Source organism: Papio anubis, chromosome 14 (assembly GCF_008728515.1).
Source record: "Papio anubis isolate 15944 chromosome 14, Panubis1.0, whole genome shotgun sequence".
Classification (NCBI taxonomy): domain Eukaryota; kingdom Metazoa; phylum Chordata; class Mammalia; order Primates; family Cercopithecidae; genus Papio; species Papio anubis.
Genome location: NC_044989.1, coordinates 22,173,352 through 22,186,679, shown reverse-complemented (window position 1 = coordinate 22,186,679; position 13,328 = coordinate 22,173,352). Strand labels below are relative to the sequence as shown.

General features: G+C 39.2%; 1 long non-coding RNA gene across 1 annotated transcript; it reads right to left on the bottom strand.

Moving 5' to 3' along the window:
* Positions 1–6,497: 6,497 nt before the first annotated feature.
* On the bottom strand, positions 6,498–9,995 carry LOC110741032. Its single transcript, XR_002516552.2, has 3 exons — positions 9,909–9,995; positions 8,802–8,870; positions 6,498–6,777 (listed from the first exon to the last, which is right to left on the bottom strand). It is a non-coding gene; the product is annotated as an uncharacterized LOC110741032 (long non-coding RNA).
* Positions 9,996–13,328: the final 3,333 nt, after the last annotated feature.

The following is a 13,328-nucleotide window of genomic DNA, read 5'->3' as shown; positions in this document are numbered from 1 at the left end:
TCTATACATGACCCCGAGTCAGTTTCTTTAGCATTTTTCTCTAAACTTTGGTTTTTTCCTGTGTAGAGAATATGTTAACTCTCTTTCGCAGCTGGTTCATATAAATTAAATTAATTATTAAATGTATGTCTAGTAAAGTTCCTGGCAAGATATAAATGTTACTTAAATATTATTTTTGTCAGTAATATTATTCCCAGTAATAGTGATTTTATAGATCTATTTTATTAATTAATTAGCAAACATTTACTGATGCTTGGGAAGACACTGAAGTAGATGCTGAGATGGCAGCAGAAAATTTTTGCACAAGATCTGTGTCTCAGTTACTTTGTAATCTGACTGGAATGAGAAATCACATAGGCACATACAAGCAGAGCTGCAGGCTATAGGAGCCAAAAGAGGAGCTCAGAAAGTCAAGTTTAATCTATTTCAACAATATCAGATGACAGGGCTGGAGAGAGGTCCCTGAAGACTGGGTCTCAGATGAGGTAGGTCCTGGAGTATGGAGTTAACTCACCGGTGAGGCTTTTGTTTGATTGTTTTTTGGAGAAAAGACATATGAATTTATTTAATGTGTATATACAGGAGCCTTCAGAATGAAGACCGAACCCCATCCCCCCACAGGGTACAGAAGCTTATATACCGTCTTCAGGTTACAGAAAAAATAAGGTTTCAGAGAATGGCCCAGAATGGGTTATGATGACAAATCAGGTTATCGAAGGGAGAAAAGAGGAGGTTTTACTAGGTAAGGTTGTCTTTTTACGTAGATACTTCACAGGTAGCAGCCCTCAGAGCAAAAGATGGTCAGTGTTTCTTTTCAGACCTTTAGAGGTGTCAGCCTCTCAGTTAATCTTTCCTAGATCCAGACAAGGCCAGGCCTGGCTGCATTCATGCAGATTATTTTTTTAATGTTTATTTTAAGTTTAGGAGTACATGTGGAGGTTTGTTACATAGGCAAACATGTGTCATGGGAGTTTGTTGTACATATTATTTCATCACCCGGGTATTAAGCCCAGTACCCAATAGTTAACCTTTTCTGCTCCTCTCCCTCCTCCCACCCTCCCCCTTCAAGCAGACTCCAGTGTCTGTTATTTCCTTCTTGGTGTTCATAAGTTCTTATCATTTAGCTCCCATTTATAAGTGAGAACATGCAGTATTTGGCTATTACCCTTGGCAAACTAACGCAGGAGGCTGTTTGCTAAGGGACATTAGTGCATGTGGGTGGAGAGTGTGGGGACACACATGGCAACACCTCTAATCGTAGATCTCTGTGTTCATTAATTAAGATTAATTTAGCAGACACCCCGCTTTGTAAACTATATTTTTTCCCATGGCATAATAAGAAATATATGAGGGTCTTTGTCCCTGATTCCTGGCACACAGTTCCTAAAGTCCTTGGAATCTCCAGGACTGTCTTTTGTATGCTAACAATGTGACTGGTGTCTTGGGGCCCCAGACAGCTTCAGAATGGCACTGCTCACCAAGAAGATCAAAGCATGACTAGAAGCTGGAATTTTCAGCCTCAAGTAGTGACCCCCAGGGAGGGGAGAGAGTCTAAAGGTTGAGGCCAATCACCAATGATCAATAATTTAATCAATTATGCCTATCCAATGAGACCTGCATAAAAACCCTAAACAGCGGGGTTTGGAGAGCTTCTGAGTTGCTGAAACATTGAGGTACTGGGAGTGTGGCATGCCCAGAGTGATCGTGGGAGTACTGCACATGCTCTCCCCCAATACATTGCATTGTGTATCTCTTTTATTTGGCTATTCCTAAGATGTATCCTTCACAATAACAATAAAGTATTTTCCAGAGTTCCATGAACTGTCCTAGAAAATTAGCAAAACTTAAAAGGGGATAATGGAAACCCTCGAATTTATATCCAGTCAGTCAGAAGTTCAGGTGACAGCCTGGTACTTGGGACTGGTGTCTAAAGTGGGCACAGTCTTGTGGGACTGAGCCCTTAACTCACGGGCTCTGATGCTAACTCTAGGTAGATAGTTGTCAGAACAGAATTGAATTGTAGGATATCTAGTTGATGTCTAGAGAGCCGGAGAATTTGTTGTTGGTGTCAGAAAGCAGTGCAGACTGTGCTCATTAATTTGGCAGACACCTGCTTTATAAGTTGTATTATTTCCCTAGTATAAGGGAAGTTCACAGCAGTAACTCCTGATAAAGGTGTGTCTTTGTGTAATTTTAACCACTACTGGAGACAGACACACTCCCTGAAGGTTGGGTTACAGGATCTGTGCAGCTGATAACAAAGTTGTTCAAAGGAATCCAGAGCAAGTTTCAGGGAGGAGAACCTAGGCTGGAGTGAGAGGGAAGCTGGAAGTGGCAGCAACATTAATGACTTCATTCTGTGGAATGCACCAAGTCAGGAATCTGAACTATCTCCTCTGCTTAGGATCATTTTTTACCAGCCAAGGGGCTTCAGGCTAATGCTTGTGGATAATTCTCAAGAGACAGACCGTGTTATGGGGTCAGTGATGTTTGCAAATGGCCCTTACCTGCTGGCGTGGCTGCATGAATGTGAAGATGGATGGCTTTTCTGACCTAGACCACACCTACTTCATGACCAAGAAAGCTGAAGGCGACATCCTGAATTGTTAGGAAAACATTACATATTACACATGTACATGCATATGTTTTCCTGAGCTTTGACAGCAGCTTTGTCTCATCTGAAAGACAGGAGAGATTTTCCTGCTTACAGAGGGATAGGAGGAGATGAGGAGGCAGGGGAGAGAGCCAGAAACCAAAAAAAGAGAAGGAGGAGACCAGTGGGAGGGAGCACATTTGTTCCAAAAGCAATTTACTCAGCCAGTCATTTCCAGTATTCTCTGGCTATTACGAAGGTAGAGAAAGAAATACGATGCTGGACAAGAACTGTCTCTCTTCCTCGGCCCAAACTCCTACTGACAGACTCTGCCCAGGGACCATTTTTCTTCCACGATGGTCTGCACAATGCTAGTTGCAGGAGGTGACCGCAGGGCTGAGTGCCGGAGCAATGGAGATGGGCAGAGAATCCTGACCCTTCCCTAAAATCCCCATTCTCTTCTGCACTTGCAGGGGTTATTGAATGGAAAGCGCAAGAGAGGGACACCCCATCAGACTGTGATACTAGTTTGATAAGAGGCAGGTATGCCCAGGGAAGGGCCAGGGTCCACAGCCACGCTCTCACCGAGCTTTGTGAAATATTATTATTAGTAGTGTTTTGTTTACTCAGGCCCCATTCTCTGAGGATCCCAAATGCTATACAAACATATTTAAAGTAAAAATCCTGCCTTTGCTCATAAATTCTCTCAGGCCCGTGTTTTGTGGCATGTAGCAGGTGAATATGGGGTGGTTGTTTGTTCATTTGTTTACTTTTATAAAAACAAATGTGGAATCAGAATTTGAGGATATCCAGGCAGTCCACATGTCATTGGCTGAGCAAGAGTCTTCTTTAATGCCAAGATTTTAGATGCGTATTTTACACAGTAGCTTCTCCATAACCCAACTTTCCAAGTTACAAAGAAATGCACTGTGTCCTCTATTCTGGTTCAATCGGGAGTTGTTAGTCAAAATATCCTCTTTCTTATTTTCCTGACAACCCTCAAACTTGTGTCTGTGTTACATTGGCCTATGCATGTAATTTAAAAACAATAACAAGAAAGAAGGAAAGAAGTAAAAAAGGAAAGAATGAGAAAGAAAGATGGAGGGAGAGCGGCAGGAAGAAAGGAAAGGGAAGGGAAGGAGGGGAGGGGAGGGGAAGGGACTTTGATCTTCTCTTATTCTCAGTCATTTTAGGGGCTAAAGTGAGGGAGCTAAAAATACTGTTTTCTAGAGTAGTATATGTACTATGCAAATAAAGAGAAAGAGTACAAGTGTGAAATGTGACTTGTGTTACATCACTTTTGAATGTCATTAGCAAATTCTGGGTGGCAAGAATGTTTGAGAGTAATACTCTTGAAATCATGCTCCATGAATAATATTTATACAGAAAGTGGTTATTGGGGCTATGGAAGTCAGGGTCTGATGAATAGATACTTTACTTCCACTTTAATAGTCGATATTCTATTTTAGTTTTTTAATAATGAGCTTGTACATACTACTTATGTCTAACAATGTTCAGTTACTTGAAGCATAAAATAAACATTTAGCAATTATTCTTTTTAGAACAATTACTAGTATTTTATAAAAAGTAGTAACAGTAGCTCTTGTAAGAGTTTATGAGCAGTGTCTGGCACATAATAGGTGTTTAATAAATATTCACTGAATGAATATATGTACATATGTATGACTGTCTGCTCACCCAGACATGTTCACTAAACAATAACCCAAAACACTTTTACACTTGTAATCCAGAGAATACTATAATTCAATCTAAGTTGGCTCTTTCAGACATGGTCTCAGACCAACCAGATGAAGCTATTTTACCACAGGAGACTTTGCTAGAAGTTTTGTTTTTTAATGATCATCTCTGTGTTTTGTTTTTAAGCCAGCCAGTAGTGTTGTAATCAGACTTTGTTTTATAGATTTTTGCTTTTAAAAATCTACTCACTATTTCTGTATCCCTTGAAAGCTGACAGCAGAACTGGCAAAATGTCAAGAATGATTCACAAAAATGCCAATACAGGATATTCTTCAGCAGAAGGAATACATCTTTGGAAGATTCCCTGTCTGGGTTAATTAGTGTTCTTTCTGAATCTTTCACAGAAATATCTTAGAGCTGCCTTTATTAGTGGTTTTATCTACAGTATAGAAACCCTGACCAGGCTTTCAGTTTGGCCTTAATACAGTGATATCTGCACTGACAATCCCTGTCCTTTGATTAAAAAGGGGTTTCAAGAACACTCATCGTTAACTATTGTTATAAGAAATCAGCTCCTCGGCATGGGGTTTAGTCTTTGAAACTTTTTTTTTCCAGTCCAGGAATATGGATGGCATTGAAAGAAATGCCCCACGATTACCTGGAGTCAGATGGAGCATCAGCCCAGAATTCCACAAGAGGAGGTCATGGGTGTTGGTTTTACTCACTCTGCACTGCTCCCCAGACGTTCTCTACATAAAAGGATTCATTTATTCAGAATCAACTCTCTTCCCTGTCAAAATGCATTAGCCGGAACCCCGAAGGTTGAGTGAGGCTGACAGACTCTGAAAATGCCCTCCCATAGAGACCCCCTTCCGAAGCTGCTGATCTTCTTTCCCCTTTACCTGCCCCCATCCTGGATTCTTGGACGTGGGTGGTGGGGGAGGTAATGTGGGGAGCATTTTATATCTTGAGGAGTTTCATATACTGTGTTTAAAGTCATTTCGTCTAGGCAGGGGTGAACTATAAATAGCTTCTCCATATCTTTCTGTTCTCTTCTCTTTGCCCTGAAAGACACAAGTCATAATTACTTTCTAAACAATAGTCTCTGGATTTATTAAATTTCTCTTTTAATACTTGTATATCATATTTTTGTAACACTTTTTATTCATAGCACATTCTCAAACATTTCATTTGATATAGCCAGGTAAGGTGGGGAGGAAAGGCAGCTTCTAAAAATGTGTTTTCATTTTGTTTTGGGAAATCTGAGGTTAGAGAGGTGAAGGGGTTTAAAAAGTCCAATGGTAGCAGAAAAGACAGAACTACAGTTTACTGATACTAACTTTTGTTATGTACCATCTCTGATAAAAACTCACATCTCTTAAATTCTGTTAACAGACAATTGTGCCTTTACCCCTGAGTTATTTGCTACATATTTCACCCCACCTCAAAGGAGGCATCATGAAACTAGAGAATATACAAGGTGAGCAAGGCTGGATTAAGCTACTGGGTCACAGAATGAATAGGATGAAAAGATGCAAGATTTTAGTACAGGATTTAAGTTTTTATCATCATAAAATGTTTGGAAAGAGTAGCCAAATCATTAATTTGATTAATAATTTAATTTGAACATGTGTTGAGTATATATGTATATACACACATATATACACACATATATATGACACACACACATATATGTATATACGTATATATGTATATACGTATATACATATGTGTGTGTGTGTGTGTGTGTGTGTATATATGACTAGTCCAGGAACAATATTATGTGCTTAGGATACCAGGATGATATACAGTCTCTTTGGGAGAAACACACTTAAACAACATGGAAAAATTACACCCAAAGGTCTTCTAGTTCAACATGGCAATTTGAGGCTTACGCATTTAATTCCCCTCCCTTACAAATTTATGTTTGCACAAATATATATGTAGACATATACATATATACATAGACATATGGGCGTCAAATAATGTGTGTGTGTGTATCACACCAAGATATATATTAGGAGAAATTTGCATCAGCATAGATAAGAAAAGAATCAGTATAAAATGTCCTGTTTACAGTATCAAATTGCAGGCTAGACTAATTCAAGATCCAGTAACTAAGAAGCCATGCTACAAAGGGGGTAAATGTACAATCCCATAGCTTGGAGGGAGGGAAAAATTAGGATAAATAAATAAATCTATCATACATGGCTAACCATAACTTGGAAAGACACTTGTTATATTCCTGAAATTATTCATAAGGTTAGAATTTTATCCCAGCCACTTCAACCATTTCCTGTCTTCTTTATTTTCGTCTATATGGAGTTCCATCTACTTCACCTTTGATGGACTTAATCACAGGGTTGTAGCTGATGGACAGTGTCCCAGTTTCAAGGATGGGCTTTGCGATGTATTCTGTGTTTCGCCTTACCATCTTGTGCTCCTGTGATCCATCAAGAGGAGTACATGGCTCAGGTGTCTGTTACCTGCAAAAGAAAAAATGATTGCAACAATGCAAATGTGACCTGCAGCCAAGCCCATCCTTTCCTAGCAAAGCCATACCTGATTCACAGAAGCAAGGAAAACAAGTAGTTGCTGTTGTAATCCATTAAGATCTTGAGATTGTTTGTCATACAAAATGATTATGGTAATAATTGACTGATACACCATGGCATAGGGTGCACACTATTTAAAGTAGGACTTTACCGAAGAGGGTTTGTCGATGAGTGTCTTAGTCCATTTGGGCTGCTACCACAACGTACCATAGACTATGTATCTTACAAACAACAGAAATTTCTCACAATTCTGAAGGCTGGAGGGTCCATGATCAGGGCATTGGCAAATTCAGGGTCTGGTGAGACTCTGCTTTCTGATTTATAGATGGCATCCTCTCACTGTGTCCCCATATGATAACATAGAAAAGGCAACCCTCTGGGCCTATTTTATAAGGACATAATCCCACTTATGTAGGTTCTACCCTCATGATCTAATCACCTCCCAAAGGCCCTACCTTCTAATAGCCTTGCATTGCTGACTGGGCTTCAGCATGTTAATTTGGGGGTGATGGCACACACATTCAAACCATGGCACACACATTCAAACCACAGCCATGGGCAAAGTCATTTCAATTGGGGAGAAGAGGCAGTAGCCCAGCTAACTTCAGTGTTACAACCTACTCCAGGGAGTAAAAACAAAGAAACAACTATTTTGTAAATAGCAGCAAGGTTTGTTACATTATATTCCTCTTTCCAGTTGCTGTAAACTAAGTGATATGCCAACCAGGCAGTAAGGTCCATCAGTGCAGGCAGCAGGAGCTGGAGGAGAAGGGGTGGGGCACTGGGGTCAAGCTTGATCTTTTAGAAATATAATTGGAGCAGACAGTGGACAGAGGCACACAGAGCCTGCCCTGTTCGTGTGCCTGGTTTGGAGGAAGCCTTCCTGTAAGAGTCTCACAACATGAGCATTTGCATTGTCCAGTAAACAATAACTGAGGCCCTGGTAAATTTTGGCTGCTACAACAAATGCAAGTGACAAACATCCGCAAACAGAGAAATAAACCCATGTCAGAAGAATCAAACCTTCCCAATGTATGAATGCCTGTAACTTTAGCTCCCTTCCTGCTCCTCACTTACAAGGACTGGTGCCCTTCTCTGGCAACATAAAAGTACAGGAAATAGAACAGAGTAGCCAGGCCAGTGTCAGTGGCTTGTTGGGAAAATGTCCCCATTTTACTTGGCATTCCTCATGAGACTGTCTGTTGTCAAAGAGCCCCAGAGTAGGAGTCCAAGCCTGGGACTCTCAAGAATTTTGCTGATGTCCATGCTGAAGTCATTCAAATTGTGAGATTTGTGCTCTCTTGTTTGCCTAGGTCTTCCCCATTTCTCCAATGTTACCACGAGTGATTTGGAGATCTGGGGGATTGCCTTCCCAGGCATTGAATCATAGGCTAGTAATTTTTCAACCTAGTAATCCAAGACCTATAATAAATCTTGGAAAAACACCCTCGCAATATTGAATATGTGAATGGCATCCTTCCCTGTTTGGTAACACTGATGCAGTTTTCTAAAATGTATATGTTTTTACATAACACTGTGAATATAAGTGGAAATTTACTATGGTGTAGTTAAATATATAAGCTCTGTTTACCATCTTGAATGGAAGCTTGGAGGCATTTCCAAAATCTCATGGACAAAACTGACAATGGAATATATATGGTTGTGATTTGGAGGTTCTGTTTTGTTTGGGACGCTAAGAGATGAAATTATATAAAGAAAGTATACATAGAAAGAACTGAATAAAATTCTATGTAGTCTTAACATTTAGGGACCAAATAATGGAAATGACTCTACAAGAGGAAATTTAGAAGGAACTTTTTTTCAAAATTATAAGGACAAAATTCAAGGTATTGCACAGTCCTGCGGACCAAGAAAAGAGATAATTGAGAAAATTAGTGGGTGATGCCAAGTGACAAATACTGTTGGAAAATGGGTGTGGTGCAGGTTAAACTGACCTTTGGATTGGAAGGTTGTGTAGTCCTGGAAGATCAGTATCAGGCAGGAGCCTGGGCCAGACTGCAGTGCTAGGAAATGAATAAGAAAGAGAGGGTAGGATGAAGTCAAACACATTTTCAGGAATCCAGTTAGCTGGCCATCGCTCTGCTGTATTCTAATTGTTTGTTCACTTGACTCTCCTCCCCAAAAGGTGGTAAGCTGTTGAGGGCAGACACTATATTTTTAATCTGTATAACCAGTATCTAACACAGAGTCTGGCACATGGTAAACATTCACAAACTGTTCCTGAATAAATGAATTACCAACCCTGGTGGCTGGTAAGTGCCATGTTGATAGACATTCGTGTCACCTTTAGCAAAGAAGCTGGGAAAAGCCTGATACCCCCCAGGAAGGGTTCTCCAAAAGCCGTAGCGAAACTCTTTTTTTGTGCCACCTGGAATAGACACATTACTGAAGCTACAGTCTGCAGAAACTGCAAGGGTAATTTTAGGTCATCAGGATGTTATTTCCCTAAATGGAATAACTAGTCTCTTACTGGTTGAAAATCAAGTGTATTCTTGTCAGAGAGCTTTCGGTGCAGATACTGGAGAAGGCTTTGCTGGTTTGAACTAAAGCTTTCAGCCCTCATTCTATAAGCATTGGTTTTGGATCCACATTTAAAATGAAAAATGCTATTTAAAAATATCTGATAGTCCATTAAAGTTCATAGTTTTGTCGTCTTACCATCTCCTCTCAAAAGCAAGTGCTGGGCTGCGTTTCTCTCTGCTGGAAGTGGCTTTTACAATGACATAACACACAAAAGCTGATTGCCTCTTCTTGAAGGGGTATGATCTTCCCATCTCAGAACAGGTCACTTTTTAGAAAGCATTGTTCCAATTCAGCTAATTTCAGTCTGATCATTTTCTTCTGTTCAATCTTCTAAAAAAGCATTCACTTTGCAACTCTGAATTCCATTCTGATTTTTTATACTTCATCTCTCATAAAGGATTTTTTTCTCTTTTTCCCACAGATACTAGTGTAGTCATATATCTACATACATTCATTTGAGTGTATGTGTGTGTGTAAATATATAAAACAATAATTTTTTACACATGCAGATATTTTACCATTAAGAAGATGATAAGAAATAGATGGATTAATTCATTTGGCCACAAAGAGTGAGAATGCTCTCCAAGTGTCCTGCTCCCTCAAAGGCAAGTGGGTTCAGTCTTCACCTCCTATCTTCTTTCCTGTTTAGAATGAACAGACCACAAAGATATTAACATCTCTCATTAAGTTTTCTTCTAGGTCTGGGTAATTTGCTAAAATCCCATTGGCTTCAGTCTGACATGAGGGTCCATCCTGATATTGTGGATAATAACCTCAGTCACAGAGAAGTGCTTAAACTGGTAATGCCTTTAGGATTAAAACTAAACCTTTTTTCTCTGTTTCCCTCCTTCCTCATCCTCATACTTTCCAACCTCTACTCCACCTAAGTGTTTAAGTATTTTTCTATTATATGGAATCAAAATTATCACCAAGATATCTTTTACTATCTAGCTTACCACTTTTTCCTCTACAATGTTTCCTTAACAAAGTATTATATTCATAGGGATCTCTTTTGACTCTAAAATAAACCAGTTCTTATTTTTCCTTACCTCTGTTTTCTTTATATATTACCTTGACATTTTGTAATAGTGTATGGCTGTATTCTGATCTCTTTAGGCTCAGGGATACTGATTTTTTTCAGCTCTGCTTCTCCTTCAATCCTAGGCAACACCTACACATAGTAGGTATTAAATAAGCATGTCTGTTTGTTCACTGACTAGGTCACCTTTTAAAACCTTATTTTTAAATGTCTGATGGTGGTTTTCAATTTTGCATAACCTTTTGTAAAATGCCTCTCCTAGGCAACCAGTTTGGGCTTAGGACCTTTCTCAAGAACAGATTTGTATTATTTCAAAATGGCAGACAACATTTGGTTGCAATGTTGGTAATCATTAAGATAATACATAACTACTTATCTGAAAGTATCAAAACAATCACAGGTATTTGTGGAATGACTAATGAATTCATGAAAACATTTGACTCATTTTGTTGCACAAAGCAATCATTTACAGTGTGTAAGCCAAGTGTTACTCCATAGTAGAGAAAAGTGAAATGTCTTTATCTGCTGAATGTCACAAAGCCAGCAAATAGCAAACTAAAACAGGAAAACAAGTTTCTTGGCTGCAAGAGAAGTGAAGTTTCGTTTGTCGTTTGCTTGCTTTCCTTCACCAAAATTTTCTCCTAGATGTTTAAAAAAGTTCCTCTGCTCTTTTATTTGCTTCCCTAAAAATTCAGGGAATTTCCATTGTTCTTATTTAGTTTTGTGCCCTAATGTAGTGTCTCTGTCTTCTGTGGCTATATACATGGTTCTCTCAGAGTGAATGGTTTTTTTTTTTTTTTTTTTTTTTTTTTTTTTTAGCAAATTTGTAGCATGGTATTTTAAACACAGTCCTTCAAATAAAAATTTAAAAGGTTGGCATGTTAGGGCTGACCTTTACACAGAGTGAATCCAGCTTGACATTTCCCATGCTTGAAGATGAGACTTCTCCATGATTGCTTCCTCTCCCCACCCTCCCTGCCTTAATTATTCCTGATCTCTTCCACTGAAGTTTTGCTTAAGTGAACTCCATTGTACCTTACCAGAGGCCTCCCAGAAGAGCAGGTCAAAAGCAATTACCACAACAAAGTCATTGGCTTTTTCTTAGCACAATCAAGGCTTCTGGAAGGGTACTTTCATTGCCCTTCTGTGTCAGAGTTGGTACATAAAGGGTCGACTGCAGAGTCCAGCACATCATCTCATACAACGCGTGCTCCGCAAATACTGTCATCGTTGCAGCTGAGTCCTTGAATTCTTCTAGTGGAAGGAAGACACTCAGCATTAAAGCAGGATGAGGTATAGCTCTGTACTGCGTTGAATAGTGTTCACCCCTCACCCAATGTTTGTGTATTTAGAACCTCAGAAAGTGACCCTATTTGGAAACAGGGTCTTTGCAGATGTAATTGTTTAAGGTAAGATGAGGACAGACTGGATAGGATGGGCCCTAAATCCAATATGACTGGTGTTCTTATAAGAAAAAAGAGAGGGCTTAGAAAGATATAGACACAGAGGGAAGTTGGCCATGTGAAGATGGAGGTAGAAATTGGAGTTATGCAGTTGTAAGCAAGTAATGCCAAGGATTGCCAGCAATACCAGAAACCAAAGAGAAAGGCATGGAACAGATCCTTCCGTAGACCCTCCAGATAGAGCCTGGCTCTGTAGATATCTTGATCTTAGTCTTCTAACTTCCAGGAAGAAGAGGGAATGAATTGATGTTGTTTTAAGATGTCTGGGTTTCAGAATTTTATTATGCCAACCGTAGGGAATAAATAGAAGGTTCTACTTTTGAAAGACTTGTATCTTCTTAGAGAGGATAGCATATCTACAGAACCTAGTGTTGGGCAGTGGCTGCCCTGGTAGTTTAAGAGTGGCTTAGACAATTTAGAAAAGTGAGTTCTCAGTGAATACTGTGGTCAGCATAGTGACAATAGGAAGGTATGTGTTGAGATCAGCTTTGCAAGTTAAGTGGAACAGAGACAATTATAAAGAATGGAGAGGAGATACATTCCAGGGAGATGACTTGTTTGCTTTATATTGAATTTGGGGAAGATGGTGGGGACTGTGGCGGGCCTTATACTAAGAAAAGGTGCAGGTTTTAAAACTGTACCATTTAGATGGTGGGGATGGGGAAGTATTGAAGACTTCTAAACTTTAAGGAGAGGCATCTTTCATCCTTTCACTGGTTATTGATAAGGTTACTTTTCCATCCATTTCTCATATATTAAAAATGATAGGCAAGTCTGTATTGCTTAGAGGCAGGAAAAAGAAGCCCAAGCTTTGATTTCTCCTGACACTTTATTTTGAATGAATCACTGTCAGTTCTGGTTAGCCGGCTTTAATTTGACACAATCAATGAGATACAGTCATGTGTTGCTTAACGACGGGGATATGTTCTGAGAAATGCATCATTAGGCGATTACATTGTTGTGTGAACATGGTAGAGTGTACTTACACAGCCTTAGATGCCGTAGCCTACTGCATACCTAGGATGCAGGGGACAGTCGATTGCTCCTAGGCTAAAAACCTGTACAGCATGTTACTGTACTAAATACTACAGGCAATTATAATACGATGATAAGTATTTGTGTATCTAAACATAGAAATGGTGCAATATAAATATGGTATAAAAGATTTAAAAAAAATGGTATGCCTGTATAGGGTGGAAGTTGCTCTGGGAGAATTAGTGAGTGGTGAGTGAATATGAAGGCCTAGGACATTACTGTACACTACACACTATCACAGACTTTATAAACATTATAGACATAAGGCACATTACATTTATTAAAAACTATTTTCTTTTTTCAATAATGAATTAACTTTAGCTTGCTGTAACTTTATAATATTTTAATTTTTTAAAAAAAATTTGACTCTTTTGTAATAACATTTAGCTTAAAACAAACAC